The sequence below is a fragment of the Anomaloglossus baeobatrachus genome, assembly GCF_048569485.1.
Source record: "Anomaloglossus baeobatrachus isolate aAnoBae1 chromosome 1 unlocalized genomic scaffold, aAnoBae1.hap1 SUPER_1_unloc_2, whole genome shotgun sequence".
NCBI classification, from domain to species: Eukaryota; Metazoa; Chordata; class Amphibia; order Anura; family Aromobatidae; genus Anomaloglossus; species Anomaloglossus baeobatrachus.
Genome location: NW_027441775.1, coordinates 572,743 through 583,172, shown reverse-complemented (window position 1 = coordinate 583,172; position 10,430 = coordinate 572,743).

The window sequence follows — 10,430 nt, the reverse complement described above, 5'->3', positions numbered from 1 at the left end:
GCCTCTCCTAGCAGATTAACCCCCTAAATGCTGCGATCAAAGCATTCAGAAGGCAGTAAGGGGGATTGCTTTCCTCTCCCTGGCAATCGGGTCCTTGTAATGCAATTACAGGGATCCAATCGCTGCCATATTAACCTGCGGTGATCGTCATGACGATCCCTGTTTACTGAGCCACGGGTCGCCGATGCATGGTGTGTGAGGCGAAGTGTCAGAGCTGCAAGTGCAGCACTCACAGATCCAATCCACTGCTTCATCACTGAAAGTATCAGTGATTTTAACAGTGATCAGATCACTGAAAATTAGTGTACCTAATTAAAAAAGTTGTAAAAATATATAAAAAATCTGTAATTAAAGAACAAAAAAGAAATAATATTCCAATAAATATGTAAACTTATGTAAAAAAACAAAAACAAAAAAACCTATACATTTGGCTTTGCTCCGTAACAACCCCATTTATAGAATTGTTCTACTAGTTAAGCCCTTCAGTGAACACAGGAAAAAAATAAATAAAACAGGTAGCAAAAACTACGTCTTACAAAAAGTGGCATAAACGTGATCAAAAAGTCATAGATAAAAATTGTACCGCTAGAAACGGCATCTTATGCCACAAAAAACAAGCCGCCATACAGCTCCATCAGTGAAAATTTAAAAAACGATAGCTCTCAGAATACATCAATGCAAAAACATTTTTTTTTCTTGTAAAATACTTTTTATAGTGGAAAAGCAGCAAAACGTAAAAAAAACTATATAAAAGTGATATCCCTGTAATCGTACTGACCCGAAGAATAAAACTGTCATACCAAAAAAAGAGAACAAAAAAACAAAACTATTCCTGTATTGCAATAAAAAAAATGTAGCGCAAAATGATACCAATAAAAACTGTAATGCATCCCACAAAAAACAAGCCCTCAAAGGACTCTGTTGGTAGAAAAGCAAAAAAACAATAGCCTTTAAAACCCGGTGATGCAAAAAACCCTATATTTTGAAAAAAGCATTTTTTTTTGTGTGATAGTAGCCAAACCTAAAAAAATATAAATCTGGTATCGCTGTAATCCTTCTGACCAGACGATTAAAGCCACCTAATCACTTAAACCTCACTGTGAATGGCGTAAAAAAAAATAATATAAATCCAATTCTTTAACAGCTTTTGTTGTGTTCATTCTACCTCTAAAAGATTGCAGTGCAGCACAGCCTATACTTATTGTGCGCTCTACGCTGAGCACTTACATCATGATTACATGTAAGTGTATGTGCCCACGATCAGTGTTAGCAGCATTTTAGACGCATTTATTGAAATCCCATGCCCTCTGATTCTTTTCTCCGCAGCGTAAACTAACATGCGGCGCAACTTCCCTTGCCACAGGTCAATTTATGCTTGCAGAGACATGACTGTACTCAGCTGGGAAAACAGAGTGAAAGTCCACAGCGACCCAAACCCCGATTGTGGACACAGGCAGCTGCGGTCTTCCGAGGAGAATACTTACGCCTCTGCAGGAGATGACATGCTGCGTTCAGGAGACAGTGTGTGCGGATTGTGAGCACATACCTTAAATCTTTGAAAAATGTGATTCAGACAAAATTCCCAATGGAAAATTCTCTTTAATGAGGCAGGGGAAGTCACTTTGATCTTATGTCTGGCCTGTGATGTCCCTCTTTTTAGGCATGCAAAAAAAGTGCGGTCATTAACAGTTTTGTTCACCTTTGAAAAGATATCATTGAACAGAGGCCAAACAGAGTCCGAAGTAACCTTGATGCCTCATTAGTGAATGGATCTGTCAAGGTTTTCACCTGAATCACGTATTTCAGAAATGTAGATGGAAACCCAAATGTAAGTGCTCAGCATAGAGCAGAAGATAAATGTGAACTGATCTAAAATGTTCTCTACCAAAATTTTCACCAAATAGCATTCACCTGAACTCGCAAAAACACAAGTCCCACTCAGGTCTGTCATCAGTTAATGGAAATATAGGGGCTGCACTTTACTGGTAGCACAAAGGCTCTGAAAAAAATGGTGCTGCTTCCCCCTAAAAAAAAGAAATCCAGCAAAATCTGTGCTCCCAAATCCAAAATGCCCCCCTCCCACTCTCTTCTGGGCCCAACAATGTGTCCAAACCACAGTTAGCATCCACATGTTTGGCATTATTGTAGTAAGGAGAGCCTGCTTACTTTACGGGGTGCAGGTTCCCTGGAGCACAGCTGGGCACAATTTGAGGGCACGACAAGGACTTATTTACAATTTTTGATTCTATAACATTCACTGTGTTTGACACCATGGGTATTTCCCAGAGACTAAATCGTCACTACACTCATAGATGAATTCCCAGAGGGGTCTAATTTCCAATATTTGGTCACTTGAGGGGATTTCTTTTGTTCTGACACTTAGGTGATCTGCAAATGGAGTCCACTTACTATTCTAGTCAAATCTGTGATCCAAAAACGAAATGGCGCTCTTTCCTTCCCAGGCCCCGTGGTACAGCCAAACAGTACTGTACACATGGGGGATTGCCACGTTCAGGAGAAACATATTATGCGGCCTTTTTTCTTTTACCTATTTCCCTTGCGAAAATTGGAAATCTGGGGTTAAAACAACATTTTAGTGGTAAAAATGTAATTATATTTTGTTCACTGCCCAAAAGTATAAAATTTTGTGACACCTGTAGTGTCAATATGTTGACTGCATCGATAGATTAATTCATTGAGGGGTGCAGCTTGTAAAATGGGGTCACCTGTGGGGGGGTTTCGGCTGTCCTGGAATCTCAAGGGCTTTGCGAATGTGACATGGCACTTGCAAATCATTCCAACTAAATCAGTACTGCAATATGGCGCTCCTTCTCTTCTTCACTTTGTACTGTGCCTCAAAACTACTTATTGACCACATATGGGGTATTCGCGAACTCAGGAAAATTTAAAATCAAATTGTATGGTCCATTATTTCTTGTTACCCTAGTGAATTTGGAAAGTTTGTGGTAAAAGCAACATTTTTTAGATTAAAAATTTACTCTTTCATTTTCAAGCCTCAACGTTATAAAATTCCATGAAGCACCTAGGGTTTCAAGGTGCTCATTAACAATCCAGATAAAATTCTTGATGGGTTTAGCCTCCAAAATGGGGTCACTTATGGGAAAGCACCACTGTTTAGGCACACAAGGGGCTCTCCAAATACAACATGACGTCTCCTAATGAATCCAGCTAATGTTGCAGTCAAATAACGCTTCTTCCCTTCTGAGCCCTGCAGTGCGCCCAAACAATTGATTTCCACTACTTATGAGGTATCAGCATACTCAGGAGAAACGGCACAATAAGAATATCAGATCCCCTATGTACCCAGAGCCACGAGCAGTTCTTGGTGCATATCTAGAGCATATAGTGGCATACATAAAAAGATCTTTAGACAACGTATTTCTAAAGACTATTTATGATATTCTAATTAGATCTGTGACTAGGCACAATGGGCGTAAGTTCCTAACTAGTCAGCCCACTTATCTCTATACAAAGCCGTGCATGCGCATGGCTTTGTACCTCTCAGTGTTGAGCATCTCTGACGTCGGGTATATGCACCCAGGCTTCAGCTTACTGCAAATGATCAGAATCGTTCGCACTTCCGATCATACATACTACTCTGAAGCCGGCTGTACGCATCACAGTTTCATTGAGATGTAGTGCGCCTGAGCAGAAATGTGGCAAATTCTGATCATGGGCAGTGAACCTCTCTGAAGCTCAGATTTATATATACCTGGTGTCAAAGACACTGAGCAATGTAAAGCAGGTTATCACGCTCACAGAAGTGTGATAACATGCTAAGTGGGCTGCCTAGTCAGAGAACTAATGCCCCTGCGACTAGTGACAGCCCTAATAAGCAGCTCATAAATGTTCAACTTCATGATAGTGGTAAATTTAGGATATTATTTGCTTTGATTTGTAAAAATATCGGAAAAGTTTCAATCTTTGAATTTTTATGCCCTTAAAACAGAGTTCTGTCACACAAAATAGTTACTAAATAACATTTCCCACATGTCTACTTTACATCAGCACAGTTTCTGGAACATCACATCTTTTTGTTTTGTTAGGAAGTTAGAAGGGTTCAAACTTTATCAGCAATTTTTCAGTAAAAAAAGAAAAACAAAAAAACATTTTTTAGGGACCACTTCACAATTTTAGTGACTTCGAGGGTCAAGTGACACCATTCTAAAAGCTACATCCCAAAAACTGCTTAAAACCATATCCAAGAAGTTTATTAACCCTTTAGGTCATACACAGGTACTAAAACAATGTGGAAAATATTACTTTTTCCCCACAAACATTTTACTTTAGCCCAAAATGTGCATTTTCACAAGGGTGACAGAGGAACATGCACCATAACATTTGTTGTGCAATTTCTCCTGAGTATATCAATATCAGATATGTGGTGGAAAACTACTGTTTGGGCGCAGGGCAGGGCTTGGAAGGAGTGCCATTTGACTTTTTGAACACAAAATTGGCTGGAATCATTAGCGGGCACCATGTCGCATTTGGAGAGGCCCTGAGGTGCCTAAACAAAGGAAAAACCCCACAAATGACCACATTTTCTAAACTAGACCCCTCAATGAATTTATCTAGATGTTTCGTAAGCACCTTAAACCCCCGGGTGCCTCACAATTTTATAACATTAAGCCGTGAAAATGAAAACATACATTTTTACCAAAGGGTAAGAGGGTAAGAGGAGATAATGCACCATACAATTTGCTATGCAATTTCTCCTGAGTTTGCCAATACTCCATGTGGTCAAAACCTACTTTTGAGGCACAGTAAAAGTGATGAAGGTAAGGAATGCCATATTGGAGTGCAGATTTAGTTGGAATTGTTTGTGGGTGCTATGTCACATTGGCAGAGCCCCAGAGGTGCCAAAACAGTAGTAATCCCTCACAAGTGACCACATTTTACAAACTACACCCCTCAATGAATTAATTAAGGGGTGCAGTGAGCATATTGACACTACAGGTGAGTCACAAAATGTAATACTATTGGGCGCTGAAGAAAAAAAGAATTATTTTTACTACTAAAAAGTTGTTTTATCCCCAGATTTATAATTTTCACAAGGGGAATAGATAAAAAAGGCCCCATAATGTCTTACACAATTTTTACAGAACGTGGCAATACCCCATGTGACTGTACAGTACTTTTTGTCTGGAAGGAAGGAGCACCATTTGAATTTTGGAGCACAGATTTTCCTAGAATAGTTTGCGGACTCCATATGCAGAGTCCCCAAGTATCTAGAACAACAGAAACCCCCTAAAGTGACCACAATTTGTAAATTACATCCCTCTGGGATTTCATCTATGGGTGTAGCAACGATTAAGGCCCCTTCACACGTCAGTGATTCTGGTACGTTTGTGCTTTTTTTTAAACGTACCAGAATCACTGACATACGCAGACCCATTATAATGAATGGGTCTGCTCACACGTCAGTGATTTGTCACTGCACGTGTCTCCGTGCGGCGTACCCGCGTGTGCGTGATTGCCGCACGGAGACATGTCCATTTTTTTCTGGCATCACTGATGTTCCACGGACCACGCAGTGGTGTGGTCCGTGAAACACGTGCCAGAAAAAAACGTTCTTTTAAAATAAAAAACATTTTAACTCACCCGGCGTCCAGTGATGTCCTCTGCAGCCCGTTCTGCCGGCTGCTTCTGAGCCGTCTCATTATTGTCGCGCATATTCATTATGCGCGACACAGCCGACCCGGAAGCAGCTGCTGCGGGGGTCACCGCCGGCCGGATGCTGCACCGCGGGAGCGATCAGCACCATGGACAGCGGGAGCGCGCACAGGTGAGTTGTTTTCTAAGTGCAATCACGGGCCACGGAGAATGGAGCCCGGATTGCACTTAGACAACCCACGTGTGCCGTGAATCACGGCACACGCAGGGACATGTGCGTGTTTTACACGCCAGTGAAAAACGTCACTGTTTTTCACTGACGTGTGAAACGGGCCTTAGACTTTGGAAAACACCCATGGAGTCAAACGCAGTGAATATAGCAGAATTATAAATTGCAAATAAGCCCTTGTTGCGCTCAGTACATTATAGTGCTGTACATTGTGCCTTGCTCGTGCTTCTGGAAACCTACACCCTGTAAATTAAGTGGGCTCTCCTCACTACCAGAATGCCAAATATGATGACGTTAATTGTGGTTTAGGCACATTATGGGGCTCAAAAGGGATGGGGGGATTTGGATCTGCATATTTTGCTGGATTTCTTTTTTGAGGGGGGAAGCCATAGCACTTTTTCAGAGCCTTTGTTCTACCAGTAATGTGGAAGCCCACTGATGATGTACCTTAGTGGGGACTTGAGTTTTTTTTGTCGATTGAGTTGAATGCTATTTGGTGGCAATATGGGGTACAGAGCATTTTGGATCAGTCCACATTTATCTTGTGCTCTATGCTGAGCACTTATATCGGAGTTTCCATCTACATGTCCAAAGAAGGGAATTTTGTTACTTACCGTAAATTCCTTTTCTTCTAGCTCCTATTGGGAGACCCAGACGATTGGGTGTATAGCACTGCCTCCGGAGGCCCCACAAAGCAATTACACTAAAAAGTGTAAGGCCCCTCCCCTTCTGGCTATACACCCCCAGTGGGATCACTGGCTCACCAGTTTTAGTGCAAAAGCAAGAAGGAGGAAAGCCAATAACTGGTTTAAACAAATTCACTCCGAAGTAACGTCGGAGAACTGAAAACCGTTCAACATGAACAACATGTGTACCCGAAAAACAACCAAAAATCCCGAAGGACAACAGGGCGGGTGCTGGGTCTCCCAATAGGAGCTAGAAGAAAAGGAATTTACGGTAAGTAACAAAATTCCCTTCTTCTTCGGCGCTCCATTGGGAGACCCAGACGATTGGGACGTCCAAAAGCTGTCCCTGGGTGGGTAAAGAATACCTCATGTTAGAGCTGCAAGACAGCCCTCCCCTATAGGGAGGCAACTGCCGCCTGCAGGACTCTTCTACCTAGGCTGGCGTCCGCCGAAGCATAGGTATGCACCTGATAATGTTTGGTGAAAGTGTGCAGACTCGACCAGGTAGCTGCCTGGCACACCTGTTGAGCCGTAGCCTGGTGTCGCAATGCCCAGGACGCACCCACGGCTCTGGTAGAATGGGCCTTCAGCCCTGATGGAACCGGAAGCCCAGCAGAACGGTAGGCTTCAAGAATTGGTTCTTTGATCCATCGAGCCAGGGTGGCCTTAGAAGCCTGCGACCCTTTGCGCTTACCAGCGACAAGGACAAAGAGTGCATCCGACCGGCGCAAGGGCGCCGTGCGGGAAATGTAGATTCTGAGTGCTCTCACCAGATCTAACAAATGTAAATCCTTCTCATACCGATGAACTGCATGAGGACAAAACGAAGGCAAAGAGATATCCTGATTAAGATGAAAAGAGGATACCACCTTCGGGAGAAACTCCTGAATGGGGCGCAGCACTACCTTGTCCTGGTGGAAGACCAGGAAGGGAGCCTTGGATGATAGCGCTGCCAGCTCAGACACTCTCCGAAGAGATGTGATCGCTACCAGAAAAGCCACTTTCTGTGATAGTCTAGAAAGTGAAACCTCCCTCAGAGGCTCGAAGGGCGGCTTCTGGAGGGCAACTAGTACCCTGTTCAGATCCCATGGATCTAACGGCCGCTTGTACGGGGGTACGATATGGCAAACCCCCTGTAGGAACATGCGCACCTTAGGAAGGCGTGCCAAACGCCTCTGAAAAAAGACGGATAGCGCCGAGACCTGACCTTTAAGGGAGCCGAGCGACAAACCTTTTTCTAACCCAGATTGCAGGAAAGAAAGAAAGGTAGGCAATGCAAATGGCCAGGGAGACACTCCCTGAGCAGAGCACCAGGATAAGAATATCCTCCACGTTCTGTGGTAGATCTTAGCGGACGTGGGCTTCCTAGCCTGTCTCATGGTGGCAACGACCCCTTGGGATAATCCTGAAGACGCTAGGATCCAGGACTCAATGGCCACACAGTCAGGTTCAGGGCCGCAGAATTCCGATGGAAAAACGGCCCTTGGGACAGTAAGTCTGGACGGTCTGGTAGTGCCCACGGTTGGCCGACCGTGAGCTGCCACAGATCCGGATACCACGCCCTCCTCGGCCAGTCTGGGGCGACGAGTATGACGCGGCTGCAATCGGATCTGATCTTGCGTAGCACTCTGGGCAAGAGTGCCAGAGGTGGAAACACATAAGGGAGCCGGAACTGCGACCAATCTTGCACTAGGGCGTCTGCCGCCAGCGCTCTTTGATCGCGAGACCGTGCCATGAAGGTTGGGACCTTGTTGTTGTGCCGGGACGCCATGAGGTCGACGTCCGGCCTTCCCCATCGGCGACAGATTTCCTGAAACACGTCTGGGTGAAGGGACCATTCCCCTGCGTCCATGCCCTGGCGACTGAGGAAGTCTGCTTCCCAGTTTTCTACGCCGGGGATGTGAACTGCGGATATGGTGGAGGCCGTGGCTTCCACCCACATCAGAATCCGCCGGACTTCCTGGAAGACTTGCCGACTGCGTGTCCCCCCTTGGTGGTTGATGTATGCCACCGCTGTGGAGTTGTCCGACTGAATTCGGATCTGCCTCCCTTCCAGCCACTGCTGGAAGGCTAGTAGGGCAAGATACACTGCTCTGATTTCCAGAACATTGATCTGAAGGGTGGACTCCTGCTGAGTCCACGTACCCTGAGCCCTGTGGTGGAGAAAAACTGCTCCCCACCCTGACAGACTCGCGTCTGTCGTGACAACCGCCCAAGACGGTGGTAGGAAGGATCTTCCCTGTGATAATGAGGTGGGAAGAAGCCACCACTGCAGAGAGTCCTTGGCCGTCTGGGAAAGGGAGACTTTCCTGTCCAGGGATTTTGACTTCCCGTCCCATTGGCGGAGAATGTCCCATTGAAGTGGGCGCAGATGAAACTGCGCAAACGGAACCGCCTCCATTGCCGCCACCATCTTCCCGAGGAAGTGCATGAGGCGTCTTAAGGAGTGCGACTGACTTTGAAGGAGAGCCTGCACCCCAGTCTGTAGAGACCGCTGCTTGTCCAGCGGAAGCTTCACTATCGCTGAGAGAGTATGAAACTCCATGCCAAGATACGTTAGTGATTGGGTCGGTGACAGATTTGACTTTGAGAAGTTGATGATCCACCCGAACGTCTGGAGAGTCTCCAGTGCAACAGTCAAGCTGAGTTGGCATGCCTCTTGAGAGGGTGCCTTGACCAGTAGATCGTCCAAGTAAGGGATCACAGAGTGTCCCTGAGAGTGCAAGACTGCTACCACTGCCGCCATGATCTTGGTGAACACCCGTGGGGCTGTCGCCAGACCAAATGGCAGAGCTACGAACTGAAGATGGTCGTCTCCTATCACGAAGCGGAGAAAGCGTTGGTGCTCTGTAGCAATCGGCACGTGGAGATAAGCATCCTTGATGTCTATTGATGCTAGGAAATCTCCTTGAGACATTGAGGCAATGACTGAGCGGAGGGATTCCATCCGGAACCGCCTGGCGTTCACATGCTTGTTGAGCAGTTTTAGGTCCAGAACAGGACGGAATGAGCCGTCCTTTTTTGGCACCACAAAGAGATTGGAGTAAAAACCTTGACCTCGTTCCTGAAGAGGAACAGGGACCACCACTCCTTCTGCTCTTAGAGAATTCACCGCCTGCAGAAGGGCATCTGCTCGGTCGGGATGTGGGGAAGTTCTGAAGAACCGAGGCGGAGGACGAGAACTGAACTCTATCCTGTACCCGTGAGACAAAATGTCTGTTACCCACCGGTCTTTGACCTGTGGCAGCCAAATGTCGCAAAAGCGGGAGAGCCTGCCACCGACCGAGGATGCGGAGGGAGGCGGCCGAAAGTCATGAGGCAGCCGCCTTGGAAGCGGTACCTCCGGTTGCTTTCTTGGGGCGTGAGTGAGCCCGCCAGGAATCAGAGCTCCTTTGCTCTTTCTGAGTCCCTTTGGACGAGGAGAATTGGGGCTTGCCCGAGCCTCGAAAGGACCGAAACTTTGACTGCCACTTCCTCTGTGGAGGTTTGCTTGATCTGGGCTGGGGTAAGGAGGAGTCCTTACCTTTGGACTGTTTAATGATTTCCGCCAATTGCTCACCAAACAGTCTGTCTCCAGATAATGGCAAGCTGGTTAAACATTTTTTAGAAGCAGAATCTGCTTTCCATTCCTTTAACCACAAGGCTCTGCGCAAAACTACAGAGTTGGCGGATGCCATTGAGGTACGGCTCGTAGAGTCCAGTACCGCATTGATAGCGTAGGTCGCAAACGCAGACATTTGCGTAGTTAGTGACGCCACTTGCGGCACTGCTGGACGTATGAGAGAGTCCACCTGTGCCAGACCAGCTGAAATAGCTTGGAGCACCCACACGGCCGCGAATGCTGGAGCAAACGACGCGCCGATAGCTTCATAGACAGATTT